The sequence below is a fragment of the Anomalospiza imberbis genome, chromosome 9 (assembly GCF_031753505.1).
Source record: "Anomalospiza imberbis isolate Cuckoo-Finch-1a 21T00152 chromosome 9, ASM3175350v1, whole genome shotgun sequence".
NCBI lineage: Eukaryota > Metazoa > Chordata > Aves > Passeriformes > Viduidae > Anomalospiza > Anomalospiza imberbis.
In genome coordinates, this window is record NC_089689.1 from 11803299 (window position 1) to 11820073 (window position 16775).

Below are 16775 nucleotides of genomic sequence, written 5' to 3' on the forward strand. Positions count from 1 at the left end.
GTAATATTCAAACTTAAATACTGGATCCATGTGAAATTCAAGATTATAAAAAAGTGATCTACTAATTCATTGTTTAACATAACTAAATTTTTATATGTACAGTTCAGGGGAGGTAGTAGAAGTCAGTCTCAATTTAATTTAACTGGAAAAAAGCCATTAGGTTTTCAAAAAAAAATAGTTACATCGATCCCAGAAGGTACATTTAAAAAGTCTAAAATGTACATTTTAAAAAATATGTCCCAGTGGCTACTCTAATAAGTAACATGAAAAAGCTTGGACAAATTAGAATAAGGTCAATATAAACCATTAAGTGATGATCTGATAAACGGTATGAAATATGTAGGTAAAATATAGTAGCCTATATTCACTATGGAACATCTAGTGAAATCACAGATTTTTCCAAACTAAGAGGAAGATCAAATCATAAACTTATGTAATCAGAGTCTGTGTGAGATACAAGTTTAGCACCACATCCTATACTTCAGTAAGGGAATGAGATGCTGGAATACTGAGAAGTGAATAAACAACTTATAACCAGTCCACTTCCTTACATTTTTTTCTCAGGAAAAGCAGATAAATCTGACTATTTTTATTTGGGCCTTGTCTATCAGCTGAGTTAAAATATACTTTCAAAATTAATTTAGAAGACAAATGTTTTATGAATGTGCATTCATCCATATTCTTGAGTAGTTTAAACCTCCAGCTGGTCTAAATATAGAGAGATTGGACCAATTGCTATCTCTTTGACTAAAGTATTTTATCAAATGATAGTCTCCCTCCTTTCATTTGTATTTGGTAAAGAAACTATATCCAGTTTGTCAAAATATCACCACTTGGAAAGGCATAAAAATCCTAGGCAAAAAAAAAGCAACAGAAGCACACTTCAAGTAATAGATCTCAAATATATCTAATTTTTAGGAGAGACTTTTTAGCTAAGTAATTTTTCTGGAGACAAAATGCCATATTTCAATGCAAGGGATAAATGCAAGGGGTCAATCTGGAAAAAATTATAATTCAAGTGACCTTATACACAAATGACAATTATTTAGTGCTTTGTCTTTCACCTGTGTTAAGCCAGACCCTTGGTGTTACTGCCACCATGGGCAGCATTTGCAGAGCGCCGGGCAGGGCCAGGCTGTGGGGACAGCGAGGGCCCAGAACAGCCTGAGTGCAGCCCAGGCCCTGGCACAGCCCCAGGGCAGCCAGCCCAGGCTCAGAGAGGTGCTCAGAGCCACAGCTCCAGCACCACAGTTAACCCAGAGGACTTGTGCTTTGCCCAGGAAACTTCCACTCCATGAAAGGGTGAATGTTTTTGAAGAAATTTTAACATTTTAGAAAAGTTGGTTGCTGGTGTGTTGGTTGGTGGGGGGTTTATTTTGGTTTGGTTTTTTTTAGGCTCTAAAAAATCAAATATTTCAAAGAAATGCCAGAGTAAATAATTTGTCCTTATCAGACTCCTTCCTTATGTCTTGCAACTCTCATCCACCTTTTCAGTTATGTCTCCAGACACCATTCTTACCACAATCCACTTCTAGCTCGCCTATCCTGCAGTGTGATGCTGACACCTACAATTTAAATAAGAGATCAAACTACAGCTGGATGTGCACAGCAGCTTTGAAATAAATGAGGACATTTTTATATCACTTTTCACACAGTTTACTTTTGCAGTACCTTAAGATTTTCCATAAGCAGGCTACCTCGAGGTTTTTTGTATGAAACTAGGTTCTGATATTAGTGGAAATTGAGCTTTTCAAAATAAGTACTAACAGGTCTATTAGTACTCTGATGAAGTTTGGAACAATTATTTTTTTAAACCAACCAGAATCCTGGATATCCTTTCCCTGAAAGTGGAAAAACTATTTTTAACCTATCCCAACTCCAATACCTCCTCACATCTGAAAAAGACATTGAGCAGTCCACATGGTGTTCCCTGAAAAAAGTCATTTTTAAACATATTTATGGGACCCAAATGTTTAATTCAAAACAGTATTTAAAGGTAAAAAAAAAAAAAAACACAAACCTAGATATTTTCCATATATGTTCTCAAACTTTCACTCTTCTACAGTAAAACCCCACTGGAAGTGTAGTACACAGATAATAAAAGTCCATATACTTAATTTTTGATCATTCATTTAAAAACTGAACTAAGAAAGTGGCATCTTATTTTGTGAAATCTCCAATCACTCCAGAAGGAAGAAGAGCCACTACTTCCTCCCTGGCCTTTTAAAATTTTCCTGTCACCCAGAGTTCACTCCAATCTACAGCCAGCATAATGTTCCTTTTCTAGAAGTACGTAAAATATATTTCACAGATGTAGTATAAAAATAAAATTTTACTTCCTTGTGAATGAGACAGAGGTGACCTTGCCCGTGGGTGAGGTAGAGTAAGCTGTAAGAACCTCAGTGCAACAGCTACTGAATTACACACCTACACAGCCTTTACCTGCAGCTGCAGTGAGCATGGCTTTTCAGGAATCTGGAATGGACATGGGTGTTTTGCTGGAGGCAGGGGTCTGCTTAGACCTCACCTGAAGTTAGTCCTCACCTCTGTGTTATCCCTGGCACTTAAATTAGCTGGACATTACAAGGGGAGTCAGCAGACAGTTGCCAGTCACCTGGCAAAAAATTGGTAAACAAAAGGAGTAAAATAATAGTATTTTCAGAGTATTTTCAAGGCAGTCACAAAATTATCACAAGGCAAAAAACTGGCAAAATAGAGACTTGGATTAAAACTTTTTAGACCTACAAAAGCAAGCTGCGTGTATAAATGGGGGAACAAAAAAATAGATGACTGTGAAATAAGGAAAGAAGTTTCCTAGATACTGAAGAAGGGGAAAAAATGTAAGAACTTATTTCCTAATTTAAGAAACAATAAGACTGGACATGCAAGAAAAGGTAACTGAATGCAATCATACGTGGGTGCATAGTTTTTCCCCAAAATTACGCAAAGCTTCCCTCAGAGCAAGTTTTAGGACCTATCTTGAATCTCAGGAGTAACTAATTTTTGATAGGCTCAATTTCTTCTGGATTACCTCCAAAATCAGGGATTAAGAATGATGTGGCCATACACAATGCATTCATCATTTTTTCCTTTCAGACAAGTAATAAAGAGGCTGAGATAACTTCTTACTATAGTGTTACCTGTTGCCTTTTTAAGTACCAGTTGTTTGGTTTGTTTAAGTAGTGCAGCAGATTCCACAGATTTTGTTTAGTCTACAGGCCATCTTCTGAGCAACCATTTCAAGAACACAGGCCAATAATTAGCGGAATATCTACCGTATGCCAGAGGCTGTAAGATGAAAAAGAATCCTTCAGCTGACAGTAACAAATAGAATAATAATATGAAACAAAAATATGCAATTATATTCTTAAATAGGTATTTTATGGTCATGAATCAATATTTTTTGCATTCTGAATTCATCAAGATCACCACTAAATATTTCACAAAGTGCCCTAGAGGCAAAATATTTAAAGGGTCTAAGGAACATAGGTGCCTTAATCCGGTTTGAAAAGATAATTTAAGTTAGTTTGTTAGCTGGATACTTTTGAAATTTTTTTCTGTCTTCTGTATTTAAGGTACATCCCATTGATAACTGCATTAACATCTTACACTTCAAGTAAAACCACTTTGGGTAAGTAGTCAAATTCCCCCATATTTTGTAGTCTTTGTCTAGAATACATTCCAATTCCCTGTGATTTCATTTAAAAACCATGTGTACTCACAGCCAAAAGATGTGAGTACATGCAAGACAGTTCAGTCAAAGGTACCACCAGTAGAACACAGATTCTATGAAATACAAAGTTATCACAGGTACTCCAAACTCTGGTTTCATATTAGCCCCTTCTTCATGGCCTTATCCTAACTTCCCAGGTCAGGCTTTGAGCCCTGCACATACTGTAGCTTCCAGGAACACATCTACAAAGCTCTCATTTTGGCTTCACTTAATACTCATGAATTGCATTACTCAGAATGAGTCAAGCAGATGTGCACACAAGCATATAATTTGCTGATTTACCTTCCCATTTCCTTTTTTCCCCTTTAAGCAAGCCTGTTAGCCCCCCTTTTGTCTTTCCAGAATTGCACATGCAAGCAACATTAAAATCAACAATATCCTCACCATCCTCTTCCCTGTGTCCCAATGGCTCAGTTCAATTCTCAGGTAGAAGTCCTTTTTCCAACATATATGCTTTATTTCACATGTAATTAGAAGCATGAGGCAGCTTTTCCCAGTTAATGTTGAAGCATCTAGCATTGACCAATACTTGCCTTCTGTATGTCAATGTATATGTTCACAAAATTAAAACCAGACTAAGATAATCCTTGACCAAGCAAAATGCCAAATTTGCATTCCAGAATTCATAAGAAATCTACATCTACTTCACAGCATAGGCATCCTCATCCCTTCATGGACCTCTGTCTCTGTTACTATGAAAAAAGAAATTAAATCAAAGGCAGCAAGTAATAAAATCAGTGGATGGATGACAGAGCAGCCTTCTAGTGACACGCCTTTGCCTCTGCTCCATTATTTCTTCTGTTAGATTAATTTACGCAAGCAGTGACAAGTAGAAGAAAAAGCATGTAACCAGCATCCATCACATCTGACACAAATATTTTTGTTATAGTAGGCACTGAAAGAGTAAGTTTACAAACTTGGGGTATATTTTTTAAGTTTCATCTCTTTTGCTGTGGAGTATATACTAAAGAAAACAGTTTGCTCCACTAAACAGCTTATCATGCACACCTGAAGTTAATTCATACCACCACATCTTCACCATTAATTCTCCAATCATTTAATGAGTTCCAATTAAGAATTGTCCAAAAACACAAAGAGGGGAGGTGACACTAGTGCAGAGTGTAGGCCTAATCACAGACATGGCTGTCCAGCACTGTCCCTCTCATGCCCAGCAGGGCTGTGGGAGGTGGCACTGCTGCTCCCACGGCTCCTGAGGGGCTCAGGCAGTGCCACTGTCCCTCTCATGCCCAGCAGGGCTGTGGGAAGTGGCACTGCTGCTCCCAGTGCTCCTGAGGGGCTCAGGCAGTGCCACTGTCCCTCTCATGCCCAGCAGGGCTGTGGGAGGTGGCACTGCTGCTCCCACAGCTCCTGAGGGGCTCAGGCAGTGCCACTGTCCCTCTCATGCCCAGCAGGGCTGTGGGAAGTGGCACTGCTGCTCCCAGTGCTCCTGAGGGGCTCAGGCAGTGCCACTGTCCCTCTCATGCCCAGCAGGGCTGTGGGAAGTGGCACTGCTGCTCCCAGTGCTTCTGAGGGGCTCAGGCAGTGCCACTGTCCCTCTCATGCCCAGCAGGGCTGTGGGAAGTGGCACTGCTGCTCCCAGTGCTCCTGAGGGGCTCAGGCAGTGCCACTGTCCCCCTCATGCCCAGCAGGGCTGTGGGAGGTGGCACTGCTGCTCCCACGGCTCCTGAGGGGCTCAGGCAGTGCCACTGTCCCCCTCATGCCCAGCAGGGCTGTGGGAAGTGGCACTGCTGCTCCCAGTGCTCCTGAGGGGCTCAGGCAGTGCCACTGTCCCCCTCATGCCCAGCAGGGCTGTGGGAGGTGGCACTGCTGCTCCCACGGCTCCTGAGGGGCTCAGGCAGTGCCACTGTCCCCCTCATGCCCAGCAGGGCTGTGGGAAGTGGCACTGCTGCTCCCACGGCTCCTGAGGGGCTCAGGCAGTCCGGACCAGGGGATTCCTCTGCCCAGCTCCACTGCTGCCCGCCTTGCCAGCCAGCAGTGCCACCTCTCTATCCTCCCCAGCACCCTCCTGGGTCTGCCAGACAGCTTGAGGTTGGTCTCCAATTTTGTTAATGAACCAAATCATAAATATGTAAAAGGCAGGAAAAACCCCAGGCTGCTGATTTTGGTTTATATTCATTTACGGGTGGGAATCTTGCTGAAGGATATTCATATTTGTTCTCCTAGACTTGGTGCTGTTCATCCAAATCACACCACAAAAACAAATTTTCAATGTCCATCTCATCCAGTCCCTTTCTCCATTGATACCTGCAAGTTCTATTTAGTTCTCAGGAGGTTTTTATGGGCAGGAATTAAAAGTGTTCTTAGGAAAGGTGCAAGGTCACATTTGCACCAGGTGTCTGAGGGGTGGCCGTCGTGAGGGGAGGCCTGGCCAGCCCCCCAACACCCCACAGCCAGACAAGCTGAGCCCTCAGGGAAGCTGCTGGTGCCTCTCTGAAAGAGTGTTTAAGGGAAAAATGCCACAAAGGCTGTGAGCAGTGAGGAAAAAGTGTGGTAAACAGCCCTGCAACCCCCAAGATCAGAGAAGGAGGGGAAGAGGAGGCAATCCAGACACTCAGTGTGGGTGAATATTGATCCTTGGCACTGCTTTTACCAGGGGCATTGCCAATACATTACAAAGACATCATAAGAGGGGCATGGCCACCCATGTCACCATGAGAAACCTCACTAAGGCACTGCCCTTTGTCAGACTGCTCTAGAGCTCTGCTTCCACCTCTCTCCAAAAAAATCCTGCACACCAGGCCCTGTCCCCTGCACACATTCCTCTTATAACCTGAGCCTCAGTCTCATGTACCCTTCACGCTTACTCATCTCCTCTGTGGGTGGTGGTGTAAGCTTTTTGAGATGCCTGGAGAAATAAATTACAAGTTCAGTTTTGCCATTTCAAAGACTGCTCACCTTGCAGATGTTGCTGTGTTCATGCATCTGTGTGTATGCTCACACAAGTGTAAGACCTGCAGCTGGGGGTGATGGACAGAAATACAAGAAAAGGGACCCAGAGTAAACTTCCAGAAAAGGATCACACAAACATTTTCTCAGTATAAAGTTCTCAATTAAAAAAAAAAAAAAAAGCAAATGAATCAAAATGAAACCCCCAACAAAACCACACAAATTAATTCCTTTTTCAGCAGGCTTTACACTATCTCAAAGATAGAGATTAGGTTGCTTTCAACTACTGAGTTAAAAAATAAATCTCTAAATTAAGTCATTGTGGAAGAGTAGATTAACTGATGATATTTCCATAACCTGTACTATGCAAGCTATGCAACTTCTCATTGCATATGAACAATATTTTTTCTTTTTAACTTAATGTTATCTTTTTTATAAGATAAATCACTAAGATTGTATTGATAAGCAAATTTTGTGATATAAAGTTATGAGGTAAATAACTATCCAGTCCAGTTATGGCATGTTTCTTAGCTATACCACAGGTAAGCTATAAACCATGTTTATCTGTTTGGCATTCTATTCATCCTGGTGGGAGATCCAGTATCTGCCATCTCTGCTCGTCTGTCAAATCCTCTCAGCTGCACCTTCTATGTGCTTGCCAGAGACATCGTGTGTGCTGTGCCCTGCTGAGGCTCCCTCCTCCTCTGCTCCAGGCTGGCTTCCAACTTGTGCCTCACTATGCCAACTGGAGATCTGCCTAAGCAGCTCTGTTTTGTTATTGTCAATGTCCATTAATAATACCACTTCACATCATCTCACTAATCCAAAAGCCATCATTACTTAAATAAAGCACAATCAAGACCTAATAGCAGGCACCCTTATGCTGCTGGACAAGTCAAAGCCAAGTCAAGGAAAAAAAAAAAAAAATCAACCTAAGGAAAAACCCGCAGCAATAATACAAATAGAATTTACCAATGTTTGGATACAAGAAACATGAAACAAACTTAGCAGGATAAGATACACTCCCTCCTAATGAAGTTACTACTGGCCAAATTTTAGTTTCATTCATGATGATGCGAGTATGGCAATTCTAGTGTTTTCCCAGATAGCCATTCTGGATTTGCCCTGCTGGAGCCAAGATCAGCATCTGGCCTCTGAACTCCATTCTCTCACTTAAAAGCAGATGATATGAAGTATTTATTTTATTTTAGGCTTTCCAACCTTCTCTTAAATCTTTTGGGTTTAGGGCAAATTTATTCCTTGGATAGCACTTAAGTTACTATCACTCCTTTCCTTGGTAATTAAGATTTATCTCTAGCAACAGAAATAAAGTGTGCTAAAAGAAATCTGAACAATACTGATGATATTTTTTATACGTATAATTTTTATATGCCCAAGAGTACTAATGTTGCTCTTCCTAGTCTTCACCAGACATCCCTATTGGCTCTAGCACACAACCCAGCCTTTTACCTTACACAGAGATCTGTAGAAGCTGACAGACTGAAGAAGCATCTCACAAAAAAATACTAGAAATCCACCCATATCGGACCACTTTGCTATTTTCAGTTTTCCAGCTTTTTACTAGAATCAGAAAGACTCAGTTGCAAGAAAGAACTTTCCTTCTCTTGTTGAAATTCAGAAACATATAAGTCAGCACCACTGTGGTTCTAATCTCAGCTTTCAGTTTGAGAAGCTGAACTGTGGTCACTTGTTCTCTATAACTACCAGAGAATTCAGGAAAACTGTTAAGATCAAATTATGCCTTTTCAAGGGCAGGCAACTCACATGGTAATGTGCTGAGCCACCACCAAGGAATGCTCTGGATTCTATTAATACAGGGGCAATTTTGTAGCATTTTCTCTAAATATGTAGACTTACAAAAAAGCCTTATTTTCATACAGCTAGCACAGAGGAAAATGTGGTTAGAAACTTACTGGTTAAGTATAGTAACTTTGGCTTGAATAAGAGGAAATTATTCTGGAGTTTGTAATTTAGGAATTAGCAGTTAGATCATAAAATAGGCTAGTGGCAAACACTAAGTATTAAGGATGAGAATAATACATATTTTTTGTTATTGACACCAAGAGATCAGTTCACTAACTGTAGTACATAAACTTATAATGGTTAAACTTGGATGGAGTTTTTGAGGTGTGTGTTCATGAACATTCATCTCCATTTTGTCTAAAAATTTTCTACATACATTTACATCAATGAATGATAAATTTGAAAAAAATAGCCTGGAATATCATTTTAATATAGCAACACCTAACAAGCCCTTGAAAATAGACTTTTAAAGTGTGTATCAGTTTATTATAAATGTTTTGACAAAAAGTTTCCAAACTACTTTCTCAACAGCTTGCTATCATACAAAAATTCTGTTATATATACAGACATGCTTTAGATAACCTGGAAGGAGTATTAAATTTCTTAAGTGCATATTAGCCACAGAAAAGCTCTACTGGTGTAATCAAAACTAGAAAGCAGTCATAGCAAATCTGCAGTCAGTATGAGGTGTTTCAAACTGTTCATCTAGATAAATAGGGGTTTTTTGCAGTCCAAATTCTACAGTGCTCACAAGAACTGGGACTTACTTGTCAGAGCTCCACTGTGTAAAATACCAATCCTCCCCTGCTACACACAGGGCTCCAGTGTAATTTCACTGTGTGAAGATGGCAGAATACTTTGACCTTGGTAAATAGACCTGTGTTTCTCAGGCTGTATTATTTAAAATATGCATGTGACATTTTAGAATTACTCTGGATAATTTTCTGAAAAAATTAGAACTATTAGAACTTGAAAGCTATAGTTTGATACTCAGATGCAGACAAAAAGACAAATATCAAAAGAGATAAACAATAATTCAACACTCACTAGAACTCTAGCACACACATCAAAACTGCTACTAGTGATCACCTTTCACAGAAGGATGCTTCATTATCACACTAACTAGCTCAAGCAGAAGTATGGAATGTTTTCTGAACAAGTATAAATTTAAAAGATCTAGAAACTTCAGCTTTGATATGAGTTGCACTAGATGTAAAAATTAAACACTATATTAGAGAAAATGGTCAGAAATTATTTCTCAGTGTTTCTTATCATTCAAGAAAACTGGCAGTCACACAATGTATTCATTCAGTAGATTTCAAGTAAAGAATAGGAAATATTTTTTCACATATTGAATTTTGAAATGGTAGCATTTATTACTTCAATATTTTGAATGCAAATATATATATTCAAAATTAATCAAGCAAATTCATATAAAATGGGTTTGTCAGCAGCTTTCAAACATGACAGTAGAGATGTTCTGAAGAGGAAGCCTCTTCAATAGCAAATTTCTTTAAACTGGGACAGTGCACTTGAGAGATGTTCTTACATACCTGCGAGCTTCCACTCTTGGCCACTCTCTGGGACAGAATAAAGGGTTAGATGGATCATGGATCTGACACTTTATCTGTGTTTCCATTTTATACAACAGCATATGAATACCAAAAAAATCATCCTACTGCTTTCAAAAGATACCAGAAAAAGAATTTGCATGATACAGTTTTCCCAATGATCATACAGGATTTAAATTTTAAGTCTTTAACTTAAGTTGTTCTGCCTCTGTCTACTGTACACTTCCTCAATAGACAGGAAATCATCTCTAGTTCCTGAAAGGAACACAAGAAAAATCCTCAGAGCAGATAGAGTTTCAGAAGGGAAAAAAATGAGAATTACCAAATCAAACAATCAGTTTCCTGTCTTTCAGGAGCCTCGTGCCTTAAAGTATAATACAATATAAACATAAGCTCTGTTTTTTCTCAGCATTTTCATTTCCGTTCACAATAAAATAAATCTCCTTATTCATATAAAAAAAATCAAATTAAAATGAAGTTGACACATTACTTTGGAAATTAGTTTTATGCCAATGATAAAAACAGATCTGAACATGTGCTATTTTATTTTCATTTGATTCCATTATTTGTAAGAACTTGTTCAAACAAGTGATGAGCCATTCATGCTACAAGAGTCCAACATATAAAACTGACATTACAGAAACTGTCAGAAATTTGTTATTTCTGCATTGTCAGTCTATGACCTGTTATCTCCCACACTGTGCACTCTTCTCCAGGAGCTAACTAAGGCCATCAGAAGAGCTGCAGGGAACCCCTAAAAAAACCAGCTGGGACTTGGGATTTGCTAAGAAGAGTCCTACCAATTCAGGTTGCTGGAGAAAAGAAGAGTTGGCATAAGAAGATACCTGGCACTGCCTGGGCCAGGAATAAGGAACAAAGTATTTTTAATCTGATTTTCTATTGGAGGACCATGTGGTCATGCTACATCTCTGTGTGTCCATCAGATGTTGACTCGATTGTTCCTGTCCCTGGGATCAATGACTGAAGGTTTATAGGCAACTCCAGAATGCAAAGCCATAACAGGACAGACTGAAATTGCTTCAGGCAGAGGGAAGAGGTGGTTCTTAGCAGCTGGCTAATAGGAAAATATTTTCTATATTCTGAAACTTGAAAGTGAAATCCTGAAAAAAAAAAAAATTAAGTACTTGAACTTTCAAGTCATATCACTCCACCCTGAGAAGTTTCTGTCACGGAGGAGTTAAAACCCCTCTCTCCTATCCAAGAGCAGGAATCTCCTCATTCTTCATTCTCTCCTAACCTTGGTGGAGAGATTATCCCTTCCTCACAGGGACAATTTCAGTTTAACAACTTGCTCTTTGATTATGAAGCACTGGTGGCTGTACTAGTGACTTGTGCTCATCGCTACCAGAGCAATGTGAAGTATCTGCTTTCTCCAAAACACAAAGAGAGGACTGAAGAGGGCATAAGCCCTCTCATGCCTTAAAGACTTTTAGGGGATTTGTGGACCTAATACATTTGCCTTTCTTTGCAGATATAGTTCAGTATCATAAATTGATTATAATTAGGAGCAATTGGTGCATCAAATCCTTTCATTAGGACTTACCCCTGCTAATAAACATTCCTCTTAGTTTTTATAGCTCACTTAATGTTCACACTTTATATGCATAAGAAATTTTATTCTTCTTTCAGTCTTTCACCGTCTTCCACAGTTGTATTGCATGAGATTTGCACTGCAAAAATGCTAAAGCTGTGCTGAGGCAGTCTTTTCTTTAAAATAAATGCCTTTTTTTTTTTAAATCAAACAACTTCAACATATTCAGGCTGTCACTAAAATAGCTAAGCACCACTAGGACTGTAATGCTTGCCCAGACAAATGCACATTCCTGTCTGTAGAGACCTAGCCGGAATGTCTAGCATCAGAATTTCACATTTTGTGCAGTCAATTCTATTTCACGTACTAAGCCACAAACCCATTCTAGTTGAAAACAGCAGAAAGCCTGTTTTAAATTAGGTGACGCAAATACAGTAGTAACAGAAACCACAGAGACAGCCCAGATGTATATATATACATCCACACATGTACAGGCAAGGCAACCCAGTAGGAAAGGCAGGTATCACTTAAAATGCTTTCCAAATTCACAGGTTTAACAAACACTACTAAGGAATAAAGCAATATATTTACTTCACAAAAAGGCAATGCAGTGTTTTACATTTCCCTCTTATTGAAGCTCTACGAAATATGAAAGCAAGAGAAACAGGTAATCCCAGAGCATCTTAAATGAAGGTTCTTTATTACAGCAAGGGCTCTCTTCCTTTGAATGCACAGCTGCAAGAGACAGGACAATATGAACAACTAAGGAAGAAAAGCTTTGCAAAGAAGACATTTAGGCTTACAAGAGCCATGATCATTTACCAGAAAAAAAGCAGGAGAAAAAAATTATGCAGGCAAGATGATTGCCTGCATCAATCTCATTTTTAGACTAGCTGAGATTGTTCTAGCTTTAATGTGGAGACAGAAACAAATTTAATAGAATTGGGGAATATTTAATAGAATAAGCTGATAATTTTTAATAGAACTGTTCTATTTTTAAGGGCATGAATGATGATGTGATTTTATGTTAAAAGAAAAAAGTTTGCATTATGAGACTTTCTAATAGATAATTGCATGAAATTTTTTGATTATTAAATGAAATAACTAATTTATCTTAACATTGGGAATATTTGAAGTGACTTGTCACTCATCCAGCTCAGTTCTAGCCATAGAACATTGCTCCATTTGTCCAAGGACAAAGGAAGTTACTCATAACAGGTTAGTGCCAGTAGAACCTACAACTTTTGCTATGTTTTGAGATTTTTAAGGCCAAGAAAAAATGTCTTGTTGAGGTGATAAAGCCTTGATTTACATTAAGATAGTTCAGTAATTCAAGAAGAGTTGGCACAAACACTAAAGTTGTAGATATTCACATACATACAGAAAAAAGAAAAACTGAAGAAATACTGAAAAAATAGTATTTTCACTTTTCTTAACTTCTAAAACCCCACAGAAATTTCCTACATTTATGAAGAAAGAAAATCATGCACATTATGAAGCATAACTTAAATATGAATCACACAGTAGTTACATCAAATTGCTATTATACAATCAGCACCTGGCTCAGAAACAATTGAGAACTTGGAATCTTTTCTGTTCAAAAAGGTTGGCTACAAAAGCAAGCACCTCTTTCACTCATTGAAAGGTGTACAGGATATTTGTTTTGCATCAGTATTGACACTAGAGATATAAAAAAATACATTAAAGAAAAGTCTAGTATCTCACTAAGGAAAAAAAGTCGTGCAAAAAGTTTCATTTCTTGTTCTGTATCAATCCTCTAGATTTTTCTGGTTTCCCCATGTCCATCTCTAGAAATTTCTTTTACTTGCATAGGTTTTCCTTCCTCTATTTTTCTATACTATTTTCTTCTCCTTTATATAATAAGCAAGCTATATTTAAAAATCAATGCTTCTCATAGAAATTATTCTTGTAGATTCTTCAGATCCATAAGCCACTGTTTTTAAGTCATGTGACACTTTAAAGAAAGCCTGTCTTGTGGTATTTGATTAAGATGAGTCAACATAGCAAAAGAGGAAATAATATTCTTTAGACATATATAAAGAATAATACTATCCTTTAGACATACATACTTTGTGATAAATCAAAAATATTTAATCTTCAAATATCACTGTGGCACATTCACTCTATAGTTCATGCTGTTTTATTATTTATGTTAGAAGATAAATATTGAAGAATAGTGTGGGAAAAGCTAAAAGATAAAATTAATTAGTCTTTGATGTTGAAAACAATCTTTTAGTAATGAATTTATCCAGTTTAGCCTGACAGGCAGCCCATGATTCAAAACAAAAAAAAAAAAAAAAAAAAAAAAAACAACAACAAAAAAATGAAGTCTGCAGCATATAACAGGAGGAACAGAATCATTAAGTAGATTTTTAATCTCTGCCATTTTTTTACTGTCTTTGTACAAGGTTTCTGTCCTGTCTCAAACTGTCAGGTGTAGGAATTACATGGATGAAGGGGTTTCCCTTCTCTAAAATACCAGCCAGTGTTCTCATATACAGACTTAATATATCTAATAAATGTCTTCATACTGCACCTGTATATAATCTTAATCTATAAAGAACTGTTCTTTATAATTTTTTTCTTAACAAAATAAAACAAGCATCCTTACAATATCAAGAACCTTGCTAAAAATTCTGAAGATTTTTTTGAAAGATACTTCCTAGTGAAAGCAATTAATGGGATTTAAGCCTAAAGCAAGGTCTTTAGCTCTAGTTCATTATTGCATCCAGACATGCGGGTCTTCTGCAAGACTGGTGTTTTTTCACCACATTTTAATTAATTTCTGCATTTTAATATAGCTGGTGTATAAGCCCAATGGCATTAGAGTTCTATCATCCATACATTTGTGAATAACAGTACAAATTGAGAGTAAATCTTAGTAAATACAGAATATTTCTGGGACTTGTTGCATAGCTTCCTTCATGCCTGAAAGGTCCAGAAGAATAAAACATGTGGGCCCAAGCTGTAAGCTTTGGAATACTTTGTCAATCAACAAAAATCTCTGCTGAAGGCAGGAAAAGTATCCCAGATTTGCATTACAGCATGAAATTTGCCAAGACAAAAAAATAGAATAAAAAAAGCCAAACAGTATGTATTATCAAACAATAAGGCAGAAATATTTCACATAAGGTCTTTTACTCAAAGACACTAAGCATTTCTTTTAAAAGATGTATTCAAAATGAAATGAATGCAAAAATAGAGAAAATAAGTTTTTTTACAAGAAATTGCTACAAGTACTGCCCGATTCAGTCTACCAAAGCTGATGCTAATAGAGAATATGATAATTTACCATCAATATGCTACTTTTTATGCAAATATATGATGAACTAGCCATAGATAAATGTAGCCAGCAAATTACAAAGCTGTGTTTAATATCAAAGGATGGACTTCTGGAACAATCTTTCTGTTACAGAAAGAACTGAACTCATTTGAGATAAGGCCTAATAAATTTGCAATAGATTTCATTTTCTTGCTGTTTTACACATTTCTTACTCTCAAGTGTAGGAATACTTTCCTAATGCTTTAATGTTTTTCTTGCTTGATCTATGTTTTTTAGCATCCATTCTGTATTTCATGACAGCATAAAAAATGCAGGAAACTGTATATAATGATATAACTCTGTCACTGTAATTTTGTTCTTGTGCATCTGAATGATCACATGGCTTTGATATGCCACAGTAAGTTTTAAAATGCTGGATTTAATGGTAAATGTGGTAAGCCACAATGTATAGTTTGGTAATGCTTACTTTGGCTTTGCAAAATGGGATATCAAAGAAGTATAAGATCAACTTGCCATATTTGGCACCATCAATTTTTACTTAAACTTGTATCCTAGGTGAATGGACAGTCAAATAAAACCATCCCTCTGGAAATAGCAGGGTACTGTACATAAACTAGAAAAATTATTGGTTGTAAAGCAGTCTGGACTGAATATAACAAACTCAACTGGCTTGAGCTCAAGGAGCTGTTTCTTTTGCTTCATAACGGAGCTTTTGTTTCAGAAGCTGGAGATCCTGTGTTTAGCCCAACAACAAACTCTGAAATGAATCAGCCATGTGTAGGTTTGATAGTGTGTTTACCAAGGCTTCCATGTGTGTATTATTTTGTCCTTGTACCTTAGTACGATGTGGCTGCCTCTGTACTAGCCTACACTAAAAGAGAAAAACTAAAAATAAACCAAAGCCTTCCCCTTAAAATATTTTGAAAAAGAATTTGTACCAGAAAGATACATTTCTAATCATCCAGAAGACACATTTACTAGCACATTAACTCCCACAAAATGGTCAGTTCCCCCCATTCTCAAACAACTCATCATGCATTTTCCTTCTTTCTTGATGGTAAAAGGGTCATACTCCATGACCCATTCTTAATTCCTTTTGTCAGTTACCAACATTTTCCTACTCCCATTGCCATTTTAATCTGCTTAAATGAACTAAACATTATACAATCCAAGTTTCCCATTTCAGGTCATTATTATTTTAATGTTATTTCCAACTTAAATATACATCCATCTCACGCATAAATATAGCTAGTTGAATGTGGAAGTACAAGTCAGCATGAGGAAAGTTTATACAAAGTCATTTGTACATTCAAATTTCAGCCAGTGTGTTCCACAAAAATAACTTCTGTGAAATCATTACCTTGGAGATAAAATAGTACTGTGCTTGAAACATACTGTCCTACAGCCTGAAATTTGTGGTTTATAATAATTACTTAAGAACATCATTCAGGAACAGAAAAACAATGGAAAGCAGGAAGTTGTATCTACTCTACTCAAAATGCTTTTATAGTACCATGACTTCCATGTTCTTGACACCATCAGGAAAGGCTGGGAAGTTTTACCCAGAGATCCTGACAGCTTAACTGGGGTTAGAGGGATGCCTACCTGGTAGCAAGGGAAAGTTTACTTGTACTGACAGACATGGCTGTGCCTTGCATTTTATGCACTCCCAAGGGAGATTTGTGCTTCATTGTTTAGAGAATCACACTGTGAATCAGTCTCCAAACCTTCCACAGGTGAATAGAAAGACTAGGCAAGAAGTTAAAGGAATGTAGATTCTGATTCAATTTATATACAGCAAAAGTATCTGAAATATTTCTCAGACCTGAAAAGGAAATCCAGTTAATACTTAGAAAAGGGAGTATATAACTTGCCCAGTTTGTT

General features: G+C 37.6%; 1 protein-coding gene across 1 annotated transcript in view; it reads left to right on the forward strand.

Annotated features, from left to right (window-relative positions):
* Positions 1-5725: 5725 nt before the first annotated feature.
* Positions 5726-16775, forward strand: part of COL11A1 (collagen type XI alpha 1 chain) — a 159829-nt gene continuing 148779 nt past the window's right edge. Inside the window, exon 1 of the mRNA XM_068199689.1 lies at positions 5726-5782. The gene's annotated coding sequence lies outside the window, so the exon portion shown is untranslated. The remainder of the gene's footprint in view (positions 5783-16775) is intronic.